Source organism: Onychomys torridus, chromosome 2 (genome assembly GCF_903995425.1).
Source record: "Onychomys torridus chromosome 2, mOncTor1.1, whole genome shotgun sequence".
Taxonomy (NCBI): domain Eukaryota; kingdom Metazoa; phylum Chordata; class Mammalia; order Rodentia; family Cricetidae; genus Onychomys; species Onychomys torridus.
Window position 1 is genome coordinate 158,605,667 of NC_050444.1, and position 17,911 is coordinate 158,623,577.

The window sequence follows — 17,911 nt, forward strand, 5'->3', positions numbered from 1 at the left end:
TTGCTAAAGTTTATAAAGTGTAAATAGTTCTATTAAGAGTTTGCCTTTGGATGTAAGTTTATAAGAATTGTAAATATGTATAATAATATTCATGCTAAAATTATATTAACCTGTTTATATTAATGAACCATCATTTCATAAAGCTAAGGAAGTCTTTAGGTTTGATGCAATTGCATCAGGAGTTTACTGATTTATTTGATGCAACTGATCAAGAGTTCCTTGATTTAAAAGGGGGTTGGTGCAGCTGAAGCTGCTATAGACATCTTAGACCAATTCAAAAAGGACGTTCCATCTTGGTCATCCTCTACTCTTTTACTGGAGGGTATGGTAGCCATAGGAATTGCTGTGGTTGTTCCAGCTACTTGCAAGCTCTTAGTAGGGACCTGACTTAGGGATCTAAGTCAGCTGCATAGAGTTAAGCTCTGTACTTTTCCCCTGCCAAAGGCTGGTAGTCAGAGATGGGTAAGTACTTCTTGCTAGCTGCCAACTATAGTGATATTTTATTTGTATTGAAATATAATTTTATTTGTATGTGAATACAGTTGCCTTGGGGTCAGAGCAAGCCATAGCAGAAGCTGGGTGGTGGTGACAAACTCCTTTAATCCCAGCACTTGGGAGGCAGAGCTAGGCGGGATCTTTGTGTGTTCAAGGATACAGCCAGCATGGAGACACACGCCTTTAATCTCAATACCAACCATTGAAGACCTGGAGGTCTGTACAGACAAGCAGTGACAAGGAAGTCATGTAGCTGGGTTTAACACCATTGAGAAGGCAGAACAGAAAGTCTATAAAAAAGAAAAAACACACAGAAGTAGCTCTCTTGCAGAGCTACAGTGAAGCAGTGAAGGGTAAAGTTTTCAGCTCTCAGCTATTGCTCTGACCTCTTGGCTTTTAACTCTACAATTGGCTCTGTGTTTCTTATTTGACAAGATGGTTACATCTACAGCCAACCTAAGATAGAGTATACTTGACGGAAAGTGTATCTCTATAACAGGTAAGGCTGATTAGTGAAGGAGAACTACTTAAAACAGACACAGTCTATCTGAGGGGCCTGAGAGGCCCTTTAAAATATTAAGAAGGGGGATTTGTGGAAGCCCAAATTACTCAGGGTCTGAGAATCTGAGCTTGCTTTACTCAGGAGGACTGCAAAAGGGGATGATTTGAACACGGGCATGGTTACCAGGTGTTTGGAAGGGCCTACAATTGGCTGTGTGGTATGCTTTGATCTAGCAAGGGGGAGGTCTTCTGCCATGCCCCTTGGCATTGTTATAAAAAGCCTTTTTGAAGAGGTAGAAAGGGCCATTGGGTATTGACCCAAGTCATGAAGCTATCCTGTGTTTCTCTCTTTCTCCTATTTGCTATCTTTCTTTATAATATTTTCTTATACCTCTCTCTTCCTCATAGAAACCCTAGGAAAAGTGAAGCTGGCCTCCCACATCCACTACAGAAATTATAAAGTTTCCCACATTTAGAGAACTCTCAGGGGACTGCATACTCAGAGTGCAATGGATGAGTCTTACCCAGGAAAAAGAATATTACTTAATCCATGATTATACTGTCTTCCCAAATAGAGAAGTATAAGTCACTATGTTTCAGCATTCAGAGAAATCAAACAGAATCCTACACAAGCTCAGATGCTCTCTGAAGGAAGGCTGACTTACATACATAATCTTTCAGGGACTCTCTGTCAGAACAGGAGACACAAGCTACAAGGGGGCATCCTTCTCCACAGAACCAGAGGGCCACAGATAGAAACTTGGTAAGATAGATGCATGATGGGGGATAGCAAGGCCAGTCCTCAGTGCAAGAGATCCTTAGAGCATATTTTAATGTCAAATTGTCTTTCCTTGTCCAGGATTCTCCTGCAAACATCAGCAATATCAGGGCCTTTTACAAAGTATCACTAATTACTGAGGACTTTTATTCCTTGGGGCTGGAAAAATAATATGATAGTTAAAAGCACATACTGCTCTTGCAGAGGACCCAAGTTCAGTTCTCAGTAGCCACATCAGGTGGCTCACAACTGCTTGTAACACCAGATTTGAGGCATCCTAAGCACTCTTCTGACCTCCACAGTCAGCTGCACCCCAAGGCACAGATTCCACACAGACACTCATGCATACACATGATGAAACATACAACAAACCTTTCCCTAAATGACACCTGCATCTGCACAAGGACATCGCCAATAGACATGCTCTGATGAAGGAGAAATTTCATGGGGCCTCATCCCTAGGGGAAAAAAACTAAAGACAATAATTGCTGAAGGAGGAGAATGTGTCTACCCAAAAATGGGGCCGTAATTATTTGTACAGTACCAGGGGTGAGCCATGAGATTAAGTACATACAACTAACACTAAATGATTCAGCAGGTACCAACCATAGTCATAGAAAAAGAGGCCACAAATTTGAGATGTATTAGGAGGGGGCCTAGGAGGAGCTGGGTGAGGAAGAAATGTGAAGGATAAGAGGGAATAAACGATGTAATCATATTTTAACTAAAATTTAAGACAGAGAGTTTTTATTTCAGTGCCATGCAGCTATGCCAAGTGCTAAGCTAAGCAATGCAGCAGCTGACATGCAGGTTGCAATTTATCTCATGAGGTCAGAGACTGTTGCAGGTGCAGAGCCAGGTCCAGACACAGAAAACTTCTAAAAAGGTGTGGTGTGTTTAAACATGTGCTTAGAAGAATCAGAAAGAAAAGAAAATGGGTGTAGACAGTCATAGAAAAGTAGCTTAAAATACTAGAGCAAATTCTTTAAAGAAAGAATAATGTAATACAAAAAAAATAAACCACATAAAGATGGGAAATACACAGGGTGTCTGGATCCTGTGTGGTGCTTTGTTGACTTTAAACTTTTAAATGCTAATATACAAAAATGATAGCTGCAAGAGACATTGGATTATGAAAACTGCTAAATCAAACCAACCTATATATTTTTAAAATGTCAACTTCAAAATGCAAGTAAAAACATGTGTTGTGTTGGAGGGAGAGGTTATGCCTTTGTTTCCTCGGGAAACAAAAAGCTGTGGTTCTCTTCAAAGTTAATGAAGATCAGATTTGATTGGGAGAGACCACCTAAAAATCTTGGCTACAAACATAAAAAAGTAAACCTGTAAAGACTACAGGACAGGTGATCTGTATACTGATCCCTCTACTATGGGAACAGCTCTGAGACTAGATGAGACATGACAAGTCTTGTTGGCTATAGAGTCCTTATGACTTATTATTACATGCCATCCTTTCATATGGCATTGATAGAGGTTTGGTTACACAGTTCGAACAAACTTATACAGTTAACAGATGCCCTTTACCTGCTCAACATAAAACAAAACAAAGCATCTTTAATGGACTTGTGCATTCCACATATTCCATACTTGTGTTAATGCAGATATGTATGTTACCTTTAAAAGCTTATGTATTTTCAGAACAATAGAACCAGACACCAATGAAGACAAGTAGGCCATGTATCTAGCCTCTCATAATGCCTCTCTAACAGTTTCCTCAAAATTCTGCATCCAGAACAACTTCAAAGCTGCTAGGTGAGATGGTCCAGCCTCACAGACTACTCCAGCCAAGACTATATGCTGATATTTTATTTTTGCTAAAATGTGATTTTATTTGTATGTTAATAAATAAAGTACCTGGAAGTCAGAGCTAATAGCAAGCTATAGCAGAAGTCTGGCAGTGGTGGCACATGCCCTTAATCCTGATCACATGACAGGCAGATCTCTCTGTGTTCAAGGATACAGCCATCATGGAGACACATGCCTTTAATCTCAATACCAACCATAAAGACCTAGAGGTCTGTATAGACAGGCAGTGATGAGGAGGTCATGTGGTTGGGTTTACAACCAATAAGAAGGCAGAACAGAAAGTCAATAAAAAGACAGACACACAGGAAGTAGGCCTTTCTGAGGGGAAGGACAGCAGCGGCAGGAAGGGTAAGAAAGGGTTTTTAGTATCAGCTCTTAGCTACGGCTCTGACCACTTGGGCTTTTAACTCTGCATTTGGCTCTGTGTTTCTTATTTCATAAGACTGTTACATCTACAAAGACTTCAGTTAAATTCTATACTTTCTCATCATACAGATACTAAACAAAAAATAACACAGCTGGATATCCCAGGATTTGACAATTATTCCAATTTTCTCAGGGTCTCCCAAAGATGCAATCATCCTCATACAACAGGAGGCAGTCTAGAGAACATGATGCCCACATTCCCAAGGGGTAGGTGCATGGTTTTTTGGTTGTTGAATGGATTATGAATGCTTATCAGTGTTTGGAGATGGGGCTAGTTGCAAGTTGTTCTTGATCATGGTCTGAGAAAAAGCTGACCAAAGGAGATGAGATCCAAGGATCTCACTGTGAAAAGAAAAAGAGGGGTACAAAAATGATAGGAGAAAACGGTAGATTATTGAATCTACTTTTAAACTAATAATCTCAAATATTTTACATCAGTATGGATTTTTGTATATGGATACAAATTTAAGTTTATTTGTGCTTTTTTTTAAATGTTTCTACTTGTTTAAGTTATTGTACCTATACAACTCATTCAAAAATGTAATGTATAATTAATAAATATAGGTTAGTAGTTAGTCATTTACAATAATCAACCTTGTAGTTGTGTTAGATATGATTTCAAGGTTAAACAGAGATATAGTTTAGATAGATAAGTGGTTTTCAAACACTTCAGAGAACTACAGAATATGACATTTAAGATGTTTTAATAACCTAAGGCTTTTCATAACGGTGAGATGAATCTGCTCCTGGAAGTACCAATTTACTTCAAAAAAGGATGATGGGCATTGAAGAACCTCCATATGGAGTTTGCTTTTATTTATGGTAAAGTTAGCCACCAGGCAAAGAAACTCCCTTGCCTCAATTGCTGACAATGTTCTGTCCAAATTGGACAAGCAGAACACAAAGAATATGACTAACTTTGCCAAGACAAGGTAGGACAGTACTTCAAAATTCCTGCTTCATAAAAATGTCTGTCAGATAGTCTAGACGGGTAGGCTGAAGATGGATGCCCCAACATTGCATAGGAACCTTGAGAGACTGTCTAGACAGCCAGCTGTCTCTGCCATTCCTACAGTTTTGTAAGTTGTTTGTTCTGCACTCTCTGTTTACTCAAGTAATATTTTATCCTTCCCGGGACTCTGATGGGGATTAAAGATGAGATAATCATACAATTTTCCTTGTTATCAAATTAAAAGACAAACTTACATAAGAAATATAAAGTATGTAAGGTTGAGAGACATAAAAGCTTAACTCGTTTAATGAAAAAAAAAAATGTTTTAAGATCTAAAAATGTATTTTTAGGATGGTAATACTAAGTAATGATAAAAAATGGTTTAGGTATAAAACTTTAGACTCATCAAGATGAGATAGATAATAAACTAATTCTCCAAATTTGCCAAATACAAATGTACTGGACATTGTAATTGATTGTTCTTATTGTATATAAGTGCATTGGGTAAAGTTAATAACTTTACTTTCTACTTAAACAATACCTGTTGGTTGTTCTTATTGTTTATGGTTTGCTATGTTGTATTTCAAACCCTACTTTTTTATTTAGACAAAAAGGGGTAAAGGGATGGGCGGTGGTGGCGCATGCCTTTAAACCCAGCACTCAGGAGGCAGAGGAAGGCAGATCTCTGTGAATTTGAGGCCAGCCTGGTCTACAGAGCGAGATCCAGGACAGGCACCAAAACTACACAGAGAAACCCTGTCTAAATTAAAAAACAAAAACAAAAACAAAAACAAGCCAAAAACACAACAAAACAAAGTATAAAAGGGGGGCAGGTAAATGTTGTAGGAGATCTGTTTGTGTTGATTGCTCTGAGACCACCAATAGAGTCTGAACTCACTTTAGAGAACAGAGTGCACATTCAGCTGCCCAGGATGGACCAAAGAGTTTTCTGGCTGACTCCAAGGGAGACAGAAGGACAGAGAGAAGGAAGAGGAGGGGCTGAGGGGTTGTGCCGGCCTTATGATCCCAGTAGTGGAGAGGGACAGGGTGGCGTCTTAGTCACCCTGTGGATCTCAGGTTCATCCCTAATATTTATGGCCAAGCTTTATTTTTTGATAAAACAATAAAAGAAATCACAATAGATATTACATAATGTGACCATATAGATTCCACTTCTGGGAACTGAACCAGAGGCCACTTACATTAGAATCTTGCAAAGAACCTGGCTAGACCTCACAAAACCTGAGCGAGAGAGTATTTAAAACAATGCCTGGCTTATTTTGGTAGACTACAGGGAGGGAATCAGCCCACATGTCAAAGACCAACGCCTCTGACCATGGGTAAAGCTTCCCCACCCTGTAGTGAGTCTCACTGTGACGACAAAGCCTTCCTCTGGTCCAAATACAGATGCTGATAATACGTGCAGAAAATGTCCACCATAGCTTTCTACCCTCGGATATTTACAGCCTGAAGACTGCTCCCCTAGAGAGATTGATCCTATCTACATTAGCTAAACCTGACTCCTTGTCCAGCTGCATGCAATAACCAACCTCACCTCCCTGTTCAACTGTATATAATAAAAACACTGAGCTTCTGGGGTGCTCAGCTTCTCCAGCAGAGAGCCTAGACCACCCACCCCAAGTTTCCTATGTCTGTGTCTGTTCTATCTTGATTCCCTCACCACCCCAGTCAGGTCAAACCCATGGAACTGTCCAGAGCACAGAAGCAGAGGCACTAGCAGGACAGCATGATAGTCGGGGTGTTAATCGACACAATCATGGCGCACTGCTTTAAGCCAGGTTTCCAATGAAGATTGAAATCAAAGTATTCGAAAGACTGAAAAGCACACAGTTTGACCATGAAAATGGTGTTTATTACAGACAAAGCAAATATTGACAGAGTCTCTAATTATTAAGGGGATTCATAGCATTAAAGAGATTCAAACATCCCACCCTGGAACAATAGAAAAGATGATGTGCTGACAGCAGGAATTCTCCCACCAGAACTTCAGGCCAGGACACACCAATAGCTCCTCATCATGCCATGCGCCTAGCTGGTGGGACAAGGACTCAACCCGGAGCTGCCGTGGACACTAGCCCTGGGCTGATTCACAGCAACAACTCTACAACATGCCATACAGCTAGCAGAGGCAGGGCTCAACTATAAGCTGCCCAGGGTCTCTAGCCCCAGGCCACAACACTGCAAAAGCAGCAGCTCAGCACCATACCATGTGCCTGGCAGGGGCAGGAATCAAATAGAAGCCATTTGGGGACTAGAGCTTCTGGCTGGGGCACAGCAGCAGATAAGAGCCATGCCATGCAACTGGTAGGGGCAGGACTCAATCAAGTGTCGTCTAGTGCCTAAGGCACCAGGTAGTCAGACAGCATTATGGTGAGTAAATACAGTGTGGAGAGGTGGAAGACAGAGAAAGGCAAAGCAGTTCATGGGCTGGGGGAGAGGCAGATCTGAGGAGGTGAGGGTGTGAGGGAGAGGCTGATGTGAATGGCCTGCTTCCCACCTGAGTCCAAGGTGATATCAGGGTCTGGGCTACTATACTGCTAAGGGCCCTGAAGCAGCTGAGGGGGTATGAGTTGATGTCTGTGGCTCCTGTCATCACTGAGGGCTGTGCAGAGGCCTGCAGTCTGTGGAGCCACCTGGGGCCAGGTTGGTGTCTAAGGGCCATGCTGTCATGGGGGCCATGTTGGTCTGAGTGGCCTGCACTGCATCCTGAGCCATGGTGACATGTGGGCCCAGACTGCTGCTGAGGACCATGCCAGGCAGGGTTTGAGGCCCTACCACAGCCAGAGCCTGTGGCCCTACTACAGCCAGATGTGTTTGATATTCAGTGGCTCATGGTGCCACCAAAAGCCACATGGATACCCAGGGTCTAGGCCACAACCTGTGACCTTGTTAGTGTCTGAGGGATATCTTGCTGCCAGGGACATGTCAAGTTGAGTTATCAGTATTGTCACCTAGGGCCATGGTATATCCTGGCCAGGAATGCTGCTGGGGGCCATTGGGGGTCCGTGGCCCTACAGCAGCCAGGATCTGAGTTGATATACATAGTTCCTGATACCTTTCAAGGCTATACATATCCAGGGTTATGGGCTGCCACTTGGGGCCATGCTGGTGTCTGAGGGCCATGCTGCCACAGTGAACATGCTAAACCAGGGGACCTGCACTGCCACCTGGGGCCATGGTGACATCTGAGCCTGGGCTGTGGCCTAGGATCCTGTCTACATCCATGGTCCTACCAAAGCCAGGGTATCAATATTGAATCCTGTGACCCATGTTCCCATCAATGTTGCCCAGGATCTAGGCCACAACCTATGGTCATATGGGTATTTGGGGGGTCCATGATGCCATCAGGACCATGCTGATCTGATTGGCCTTCTCTGTCACCAGGGACCATGGTATCATCCAGGCTTTACAGCAGCCAGGGTCTAAGTTGATGTCCATGGCCCCTGTTACTGATGAGGCCCCTACAGATTCCTGGGGTCTGATCAGCCACCTGAGACCATGTTGGTGTCTGAGGAGCATGCTCCTAACACAGCCATACTGATCTGGATGGCCTGTGCTGCCATCAGGGCCATGGTGAAGCCCAGGCCCAGGCTACTGCCAAGGGATCTGACTGGGTCTGGGTTGATTCTGCAGCTGAGATCTATGTTGATGTCCATGGCCTCTGTTACCATTAAGGTCATAGGAACTAAGCACATTGAAATTTGAGGAAAGATGAGCCCACCCCTCACCACTGCCATTCACCTCACCTAAGCAGCACACTAGAGTTAACCCTGTTGTCAGGGATGCAGGTGAGCTGCCCTGAGGATGGGAGAACACAACCCTGTCCACCTTCTCTGCCATGTGGTGGCATGGATGAGGGAAAGATGCTCTCTTCCCCACCCCCACTTTCCTACCTGAGGCAGATGAGGAGAGCTAGCCTAGCCCCTCCTAAGATGCAGCACACAGGAGAACAGACCCTGCACCCCTACAGGGAAGCAAACTAGAGCTAATCATTTGTTGGGGAAGCAGGAAAGACAGCCCTGAGGGTATGAGAACTGAACCAACATCCCTCCCCTACTTTGTATATCTCTGACAGCAATCTAGAGAGAAAGCCCTGCACCTTGTCTCAGAGACACAGAGGAGCTGGCCCTGCTGGTGTGAGGATTGGTGAGCTAGACTTACAGACCTGAGAGCAAGAGACCTGGTCTGGCACCATGCTGCAGGCTGTGTTGGGTAGGCAGGCAGGCAGTTCTGGAGAGCTCACCTGGTTGGTAACAATAGGGGAAAGCTGTCGGGCTAACAGAAATCAGGCTAAAGATGGCTACTTTTAGAGAGTTTCATTGAAAATCATTTTTCAGGGTGGATAGAAGCAATGTTAATGGAGCTGTGACTGGTGACCTTGCTCTCAGGAGCAAAAACATGACTTTCATTAGCAGGGATGAAATCCAAGAAATCTTTTGTCATAGTAAGTAAGGATTCACCAGTGACAGAGTGACTGCATGGTATTTATTCCACATAGAGCTGGATAGACCTTCAAAAACTTCAAAGACCATTTTTATGACTACAATATGTATTTTACCTAATTAAAGAGTACAGACTGTGGTTGGATCCAAAACATGATATTAGTGGTGTAGGAAAGGATCACAAATTGGACTTTGATGAGGAGGAAGCCAAGAGTTCTTAGCCTCCACATCCTCATTTCTTCCTGGATCGTGGATGGCTTCAGAATCTCCATTCCGCCAAAACATGTAAGTAAGCAAAGGCCACAGCTGAAGTGAAAGGACCAAGCAGATACCATAACAGCCTGCTCAGTCTTCTCTCAGAGATCAGGACTCAATTTCAGTTTCCTGAGATTTGAGCAAGCAGTTTCTGGGAGGGCCATGAACAAAAGACAACCTTGCAATAGCTCCCTTTCTGCACATACTCACACTCTGACTGCTCAAGGTTCAGCTATTTGTTTACTGTCTGGGACCCCTCACCGACTTACAGGTGTGTGCATGGGTCAATGTGAATGTGTGGGGCCAGCCAGCTTCCATGGCAGCTCAAGGACAAAGCCTGGGACTTGTCCGGGACCATCCAAAAATGATAAGTGTAACCCCCAACCAATAAATTCAAAGGTTACACACCCTCACCCAATCATATGACAGAAAGGCTTGTACCACGTTACTTGCAGTTTCTCCCTTTAAAAACCCCTGACCCTGAGAGTTCAGGGCCATCCTCCTCAACCTGCTTAGCTAGAGTTGGACACAGACCAAGCATGGGCTTACTTATCAATTAAACCCCATGTGTTTTGCATGGGATATCAGCTCTGTGGGGTCTTGCTCAGAGTCTCCAAACTTGGGCACAACAGAAACATGGGCCATTCCACAGAAAGCTCAAATTTACTATCAAATGCCCTTTATGTAACAGACAACAGCATTTACAACTTTCGTAGAGCAAGGAAAAGAAAAACATTTCTTATCAAACAACATTAAGCATCCATGAAAGCCATCTTCCACATGGTACCAGCTCACAGGGACGCCCTGGCCTTCCAAGCACTTCTTGTAGAGCAAGACATCATCCCAGAGGATGTCATTCTCACAGCTCACCAGAAATGTCTTAGGGAGCTGAGAAATGATCTTGTCATCTGCTAGGACAGGTGAAATTTCTGCACTCCAAACATGTTTGGTTTCTAGATAGGCAGCCTCATTCAAAGGTGCAAGAAACTCTGGTTGTGGATCTTGGCTCCAGAACTTTCTGGGGATGTTCTTCTCATAGCTGAGCCATTTCCTGAATTTCTTCCACTTGTCCAGCAGTATAACATGGCATCTTTCCAAGAGAGGTCAATGGTAAGATATTTACATATACACATAAACAGTGTGTCTCTGGTAAGGAATGGCACATTTTTGCTCTGCTGATGTGACGGTAACTGAAAATTGATCAAATTCTATTGGTGAAATTATTAAGGCCACTCCACATGGAGGTTTATTTTGTGGGGTAACTTACAAATGAAGGGATAGGTAGGTTGTAGGGTCTGGCAAAGGTATGGCACAGTCCAGCGGTGTTCTCTGGAGAACTCTGCTCAGTCTACCTCCAGCATCCAGGGTCCCAGAACCAAGAGAGACCTCTCCTCTCAATCTTGGGTCTTCAGCTTCCTCCCTCAGCCCCGCCTTGTGGGCGTGACCATTACCAAAGCCTCAATGGGGGTTGGAACTTCCAGGCCAAGGCTGGGATGGCTACCCACTACATCTCCCCCTTTTGTCTAAATAAGAAGGTTCTAAGTAAGAGCTAGACAATAATAGGCCTGAGCTAATGACCAAACAGTTTAAATAATATAAATGTCTGTGTGTTTATTTTATAAGTGGGCTGTCAGACTAACAGGGCTTGGTGGGGGCTAGAGATAAGGTCTCCAGCTACAAAATTCAGAATTGGTTGAATCAGGACTAGAGCTTGGATCCAGGGTAGACTGGCAATGTTGGGTAAGATCTGCATGACATTGGCCACAGCCCAATCTCCAATACTCTCTCCACAGAGAACCACCCGGGATGGGTCCACCCAAAAGGATTCCAGGTTCTTCAGGAAGTAGGTGGAAGCATTCAGGCAATCACTGGCAAGGGCAGGGTGATGGTAGTCAGGAAGCTTGCGGTACCTGAGGAGGAAAGAGAAAACACAGCAATCTTCTTTACCAAGGGGTCACAGAGGCCGTTTCAATTATCATCATCTACTCTCAAATGGACCAAACCTGACTCCAACCTCAGAGTGATCCTAACAAGTAAACATGGCATCCTTCACTTTTCCTTTGTGGACTTGAGGAACCTTGAGGATCAGGGATCCCAGGATGCTTCATTCCCACCAACACTGTGCTTCCCATAGATGAGCATACCCCACACAGAATACAGAAAGCTCAAACATGTTGTCTTAGAATATGGGACAACCAGGAAAGACTACAGGAACTCTTCTGGTCCCACCTCTTCCTGGATTCATCTTTTCCTGATGTGCAGGGCACATAGTGAGCATTGCTAAAACCACCCCAAAACACACTTAAAGTCATACCAGTGTTAGTAATAAGGCATTCATTCTAATGTTTATTTTCCTGTGGTTAAACAAAAGTTTCAGGGGATTAGGCAATTGGACTCCTTAGTGGGGAACTCTTAGACTCCTACACAAGGCTGCTTTGTGAGAACGACTGTTAGTCAAGCAGCCAGCTAGATTTACAACACTGGTTATGTTGAACACCATACAAACACTGAAGAAACTACACAATAATTGTGGCTACCTGCCAGTAAAACATAACCCTAGCCAACCAAAAGTGTTTCAAACTATTTGAATTACACTTTCCTTCCAATATGAACCCAGAGAACAGGAATTTCCAAGGTTATCTACCTAGCAGAGGGACTCTGGCCTAGTACAGAAGGGACAATATAATGCTTCTCATAAACACAATTGTAAATCAAGGTCTACTGACACTGGAGCACACTCTTTTCTGATTAGATTAGCAAGCTGTTGTGCTCTTTTGTGAGCCAGCTGGGAGGCATCTTCCTAGGTTGGCTGCCTCCTAGGTTTCTGACATTAGATCTAACAAACGGCTCTCACTAGAGTTTATTTCCTGGCTGTTTGTAGAGCAGACCGAGCAGGTCACCAGAAGTAGTTAGTGATGGCAGTGACAGCAGAGACTGCAGAAGCACAGAAGAGCTGAGCCATGGCAGCGGGAGAGCCACAAGGGCCACTGAAGGTTTGACAGCAATGGTGACTGGCCCTTGGAAGAAGCTGCAAGCCTTGAGAACAGTGGAGCGGCTGCACAGGAACTACCTGGTGGCCTTGACAGGAGCAGAGGTGAGGCCTCAGCAACAGCAGTGACAGGAGCAGAGAAGCAGGGTTGACAAAAGAACTGAAACTAAAGCAGACAGACAGTAAGGGAGACAGGCAGCAGCAGTGGCCACAAGAGAAACAAAAGCAGGAGCAACAGCAGCTGTAGCTTTAAAAGGCAAAGGGTGTGAGACACTCCATGTCAGGAACTGTGAATGATCTATGGTCAAGGCCTGGGGAATTCTGAACTCCTAGACCTACAACAGGAGGGGAGGAGGGGTATATACAAAACACCCCAAGGTGAGGGATTCTTTTCGTGATCTAAAGTCACCCAGCCCATTCCCAAACATATATGAGTCACCAAATGTCTCCTGCCACTCACCCTGCCATCAGCACCACTGAGTCTATCTTGTGGGCCAGGAAGCTGCCTATGCCATGGTAACTCTCTGCAAGAGAAAACACAGGCCAAAGCTGCCACGAAAAGCGTGACACATCCAACTGTAGCCCCAGGGACAAAAGCTGCTCTGATGGGCATGAGTATCTGTCTCCATTCCTGACATGACCATGGCCAGCTCTGCAAGGCAAAGCTATACATCATCCCCCATCTCCTGAATATGGCTTCAGTGGACCTTAAGGCTCACTTTATATGTCATTGGATTTTCTAGTAGGGTCAAATGAGGACTAGGAAGATTTGCAGATCTAAAATGGACAAAGTAAAGATGTGTATGGCAGCACAGGCCTAGAATACTAATAATTTTATATATTTGTATCAACTAGGAGATAAGTGATGGCTAGATGGGACAGGTCAAGTCAATAAAACAGTATATCTGAAGTCATAGGAGAAAATTCTGTTAAAGTTAGTAGGTACCACATGCCACCTTGGTTTACCACAGAATATGCCAAATGTATCCCCAGCTCAGCCCTGTCTATTCACAGCTGCTGGCATACAGAAGGGCTAGACAGCCTTGCCCATCATCTACCCAGGCTATCCAGGTTCACTGATTCAGCACCACTGGGAAAAGAACCCAAGCACCACACTTTTGTCTTTTTTTCATACCTACCACTAGAAAACATTTTATTTAATGGGTTTCTTTTGTTCTGTTTTGTCTTTTACTTGCTTGTTGGCTTGGCTTTTTGTCCAGGGGCCCCAGCTGACCTCAAACTGGTAAACCTTCTGCCTCAGTCTCCTGGAATGTTTTTTAAGCCTGAGCAAGCAATAAGCAGACCAACAGTCAGCAGCTCAGTGTGTCTGCCATGCAGAGCAGTTTAGAGGCTGAAGCATAGTAAGGCAGGAGGCACAGGTGACCGGTGGACAATGTGGTCTAGGGCTCAGGGAAGGCTGAAGTGATGACAATGGCCTATGGTGTATTTTTTAAGGATCCTTCTAGTGGATAGAGAGGACCAGGCTATGCAGTGAGAATTGGAGCAAAGCTACCACTTTAGGGGTACAGAAATGAACATGGTAGTGAGCAAGAACAGATGAGTTTTCATCATAGTGGTCCAACCAAGCTGAGGGAAGCACATGAATCTGGGATCATCATGAGACAGACAGAAACAGCTGATGCCTATGAATTGAAAGAAATGGGTGGAAACACACCTAGCAGCAGGACAACCACAGGAGATGCTGCTGCCCCAACCTGGACCTAAAGTATAATAGAAAACACTGTCATGGAGACTGTACCATTGACTGATATGAAACCAAGCCTTCAACCCATCTTCCATAACAGAAGTTCCAACTTCCACTTGTCCCCCCTCCCAAAGTAATATGTTACCTCCCTCATGGTAATATGTGAAAGACTCTACCTGTTGTAAGGACCTTCCTCTCCCTTCCCACACGGAAGCTACTCACTCAGGCTACCAAACAGGGTGCCTCCTCCGTGGTAGAAGATGATACCTCTCTGGAGCTTGGAGGACACTGCCTTGGGCTGGAACAGCCTCACGGGGATTGTCCCAAAATGCATTTTGGTCACCACCAAGGTAGGTCCTTCTTTATGACCCAACTATCATAAACAAACTGGACAAATCTGGGCATGGAGCAAATTCTCAGCTTCTCTAGTATATCCCCCTATTGGGGGCAAAAGAAGGAAAGTGAGGTGTAAGAGAGTGCAGAGTGGGTGTGTAGACACTGAAGTCACCTAGTATTGCTCAGGTGTACTTACCATTTCTCATCTGCCTCCTGTATATGCAGCAAACTCAAGGGGACATAATTGCTGCAGGCTCTGCCCAGAAATGGGATGGGTTTTCAGAACTTTGACCTCAGAATTCCGATTGAATGATGATGTTTCTATGATACGAGTCTCTGTACCCTCTGAACTCAGGCTGAAATGCAATTGCCATTGTCATTGTTAAGAGTTGGGCAGTTTGAGTGGTTCTGGGGTGTGTGTGTGTGTGTGTGTGTGTGTGTGTGTGTGTGTGTGTGTGTGTGTCCTAAGTCCATTATTGAGGAACTTGGAAGAGTATCTCCAAAGCAGACTCTTGAAAAGTGAAAGTCCTGGATATTCTGTCTTATGGGCACAGGCACACTTGCATTTCCACCAATGCAGGATACATTTCTAACACCATGCACTTGACTTCTCAAACTGCAAAACTGTAAGACACATTAACTTCTCTGGCCTGTGGTATTGTTAGAGCAGAAGAGAAAATACTAAAACTTTACCAGAGATAAAACCCAGTGTGTGGATGTGTGCAAAGAAGTCACTGAATGGAACCAAGCCAAAGGTGAAAGGCAAGGGCATAACTTCATTCATTCACTCTTTCCCTCTATACGGGACTAGCTATACTTGACCTGTAATGGCAAAGACAATATGTAGTTACATCAACACTCATCATTGTAAGTCCAGAGCTCTGGGCTATGAAGGATTCCCTAAGCACTGTTTGTGTTCAGTGTGAATGAGAAATGTGACTTATGTGCCAGACTCCATAGTGGGTAATCAAAACACGGGGCTGAATGTTTACCACAGGTGTTTTTATTATATATATACATACATACACTAATTATAAACAAGTCAATATATTTGCCAATATAAACTATATTGCAGAAAACATTACAGGGTGTTGCAGTATATATGCCTTACAAGAGGTAAGGACTGGCATTGAAAAGGGAAGAATGTTAACTGTGTACACAGGTCACAAGCGTGCTTTCTGAGTGATTGGTGCTATATTGTGATAGTGTTAATTATCAGTTTGTTAAAATCTAGAATATGGGCCTCTGGACATGGATATGGTGGACTGTCCTTGTTGCATTAATTCTGGAGGGAAGACCCATCCACTGTGGGTGGCACTATTCCCTTGCTGGGCTCCTGAACTGTGTGTGTGGAGAAAGAAATCCTTGCAGTGTGCGTTCAGCGTTCTCTCTTCGCACTTGTGGATGCTGGACCTGCTGCTTCCCTGCTGCCGTGACTTCCCATCCTTCAAGGTCGATGAAAGCAGAATAGGAGTGCACACCAGAAAGCATGGGCAAGAATTTCTCATCTCTCTCCTCCTTCCCAAATGTGCGAGGAATTCACTGTAGACTCTCTGGCCACTGCTGGGTCTCCACTAAGAGTTAGGGCATCTGAAATTAATTCAAATTCCCTGCCTCCCATATGAAGCCAAACCAGTCTTGGACAGCCAGCCTAGCTGTCCAATGCACCTATGCTGAAAAGCTGCCTAAATACATCACATGGGTGATTTGATAAGCAAATAATATCTGCTCTGTGCTCGGGAAGAGGCTAAGAAAGTAGTCTCTAGCCTCAGATCTCACAATCCATATAAAACACCTGGAGATGAGAAATTAGGAGGAAAGGAGAAACAGGCTGTTGTTGAAGGTGTCTTAGAGCTCTCCAGGTATAAGCCTTCAACTGGTCTGAAAGAAATTGCTTTCTCAGTCCTCAGAAAAAAAGCATGGTAGGCTGTAGTGGTGATGCATGTCTGTCATTCCAACCCTCAGGAGAAGGAAGCTGAGGGATTATGTGTTCAAAGCCAGGCTAGGCTACAACGTGAGACTCTGGTCCAAAAAGTGGGGTAGGAGGTGGGGGACAAAGAGAAAAGGGGAGGAAGAAAGGAAGAGAGAGAGAGAAAAGGAAGAAACAGGAGATTTCCTCCAAGTCAGTCTTGGAGGAATACAGAAAAATGGGATGGGGAATGGAGGAAGATGAAGAGGAGGAAGGAGCAGTGAGCTACAGATAACACCTTTAACCCACAGTCCCCCCTAACAGCAGACTCACCAGCATGAGCACAAACAGTGCCAGACAATGAATAACCCTGAACTTGACTGGATGCTCCAAGGCAGAGGGGATTTCCATAGTGAGAAAGTGCTGAGTGACAACCTATACAAAGACTCCCAGGACAAAGGTAGACAGGCTTGCCAACAGCACCAGCCACAGAGAAGTCATGATCCTGAGACCCACAGGACCTGCTGTTCTGAGAAATTCCCTTGAAAATATGTTTGAGGAGCACCTGACCCAGTTTTATGGGCTGTTGCCTCCACCTTCTCCTTCCAGAGTGCATCTGACACAATGGCCTGACCTGTCCACTTAGATAGCCAACCAATTGGAGCCAGAAGAACTTGTTCATCTAGTACCTAATGGACCAAGAAATCATAACAAGAAGGACTTCAGAGGGGGCTAAAAAGAATATTAGGATAGGACTCTTCCTGCACTCCAGCTCCATAAGGTCCCAGAAGGAAATTTGATATGAGTCACATAGACTCCCTCACCCAAGGCCTGGGATGAGCCCACTTTAGCACCAAAGTCTGCGTAAGGTAGGCAAAATCCTTCCCATTCCCAGCTCCTTGGTTCCATGCTTTCCCCATATTTAGTTCTTCAATCTAGAATGCAGGTGCTGCAGAGAATTCTCCAGTTCTGGCTATCAATCTAGATGTCAGTTTGCATGGTTTAAACACTACTTTTTCTGCTTTCTGGGTCTGTGACCTTCCCATTGCATGAACTTTTCTCTGAGTAAATAGAAGTAAATGCCTTCTCATCACCAATAGGCACCAATGATGGAAACAAAAGCAATCCCACCCAAGAGTAGTTTGGTGAACCTAGGAATTTAATTGGTGTTACTTACAGGCAACTTATGGGTGGCTTCAGTACTGAAGAAAACAAAATCTCTCTGAGCAACCATTAACTGCTTTTTGGTAGGGGAGATTCTTCATGAGCCTTTCCCCA

General features: G+C 44.2%; 1 non-coding gene and 1 pseudogene across 1 annotated transcript; both read right to left on the reverse strand.

Moving 5' to 3' along the window:
• Nucleotides 1–1,412: 1,412 nt before the first annotated feature.
• On the reverse strand, nucleotides 1,413–1,579 carry LOC118579062. Its single transcript, XR_004944425.1, has one exon. It is a non-coding gene; the product is annotated as a U1 spliceosomal RNA (small nuclear RNA).
• Nucleotides 1,580–10,363: 8,784 nt separating this feature from the next.
• LOC118577161 lies at nucleotides 10,364–17,134 on the reverse strand (annotated as a pseudogene).
• Nucleotides 17,135–17,911: the final 777 nt, after the last annotated feature.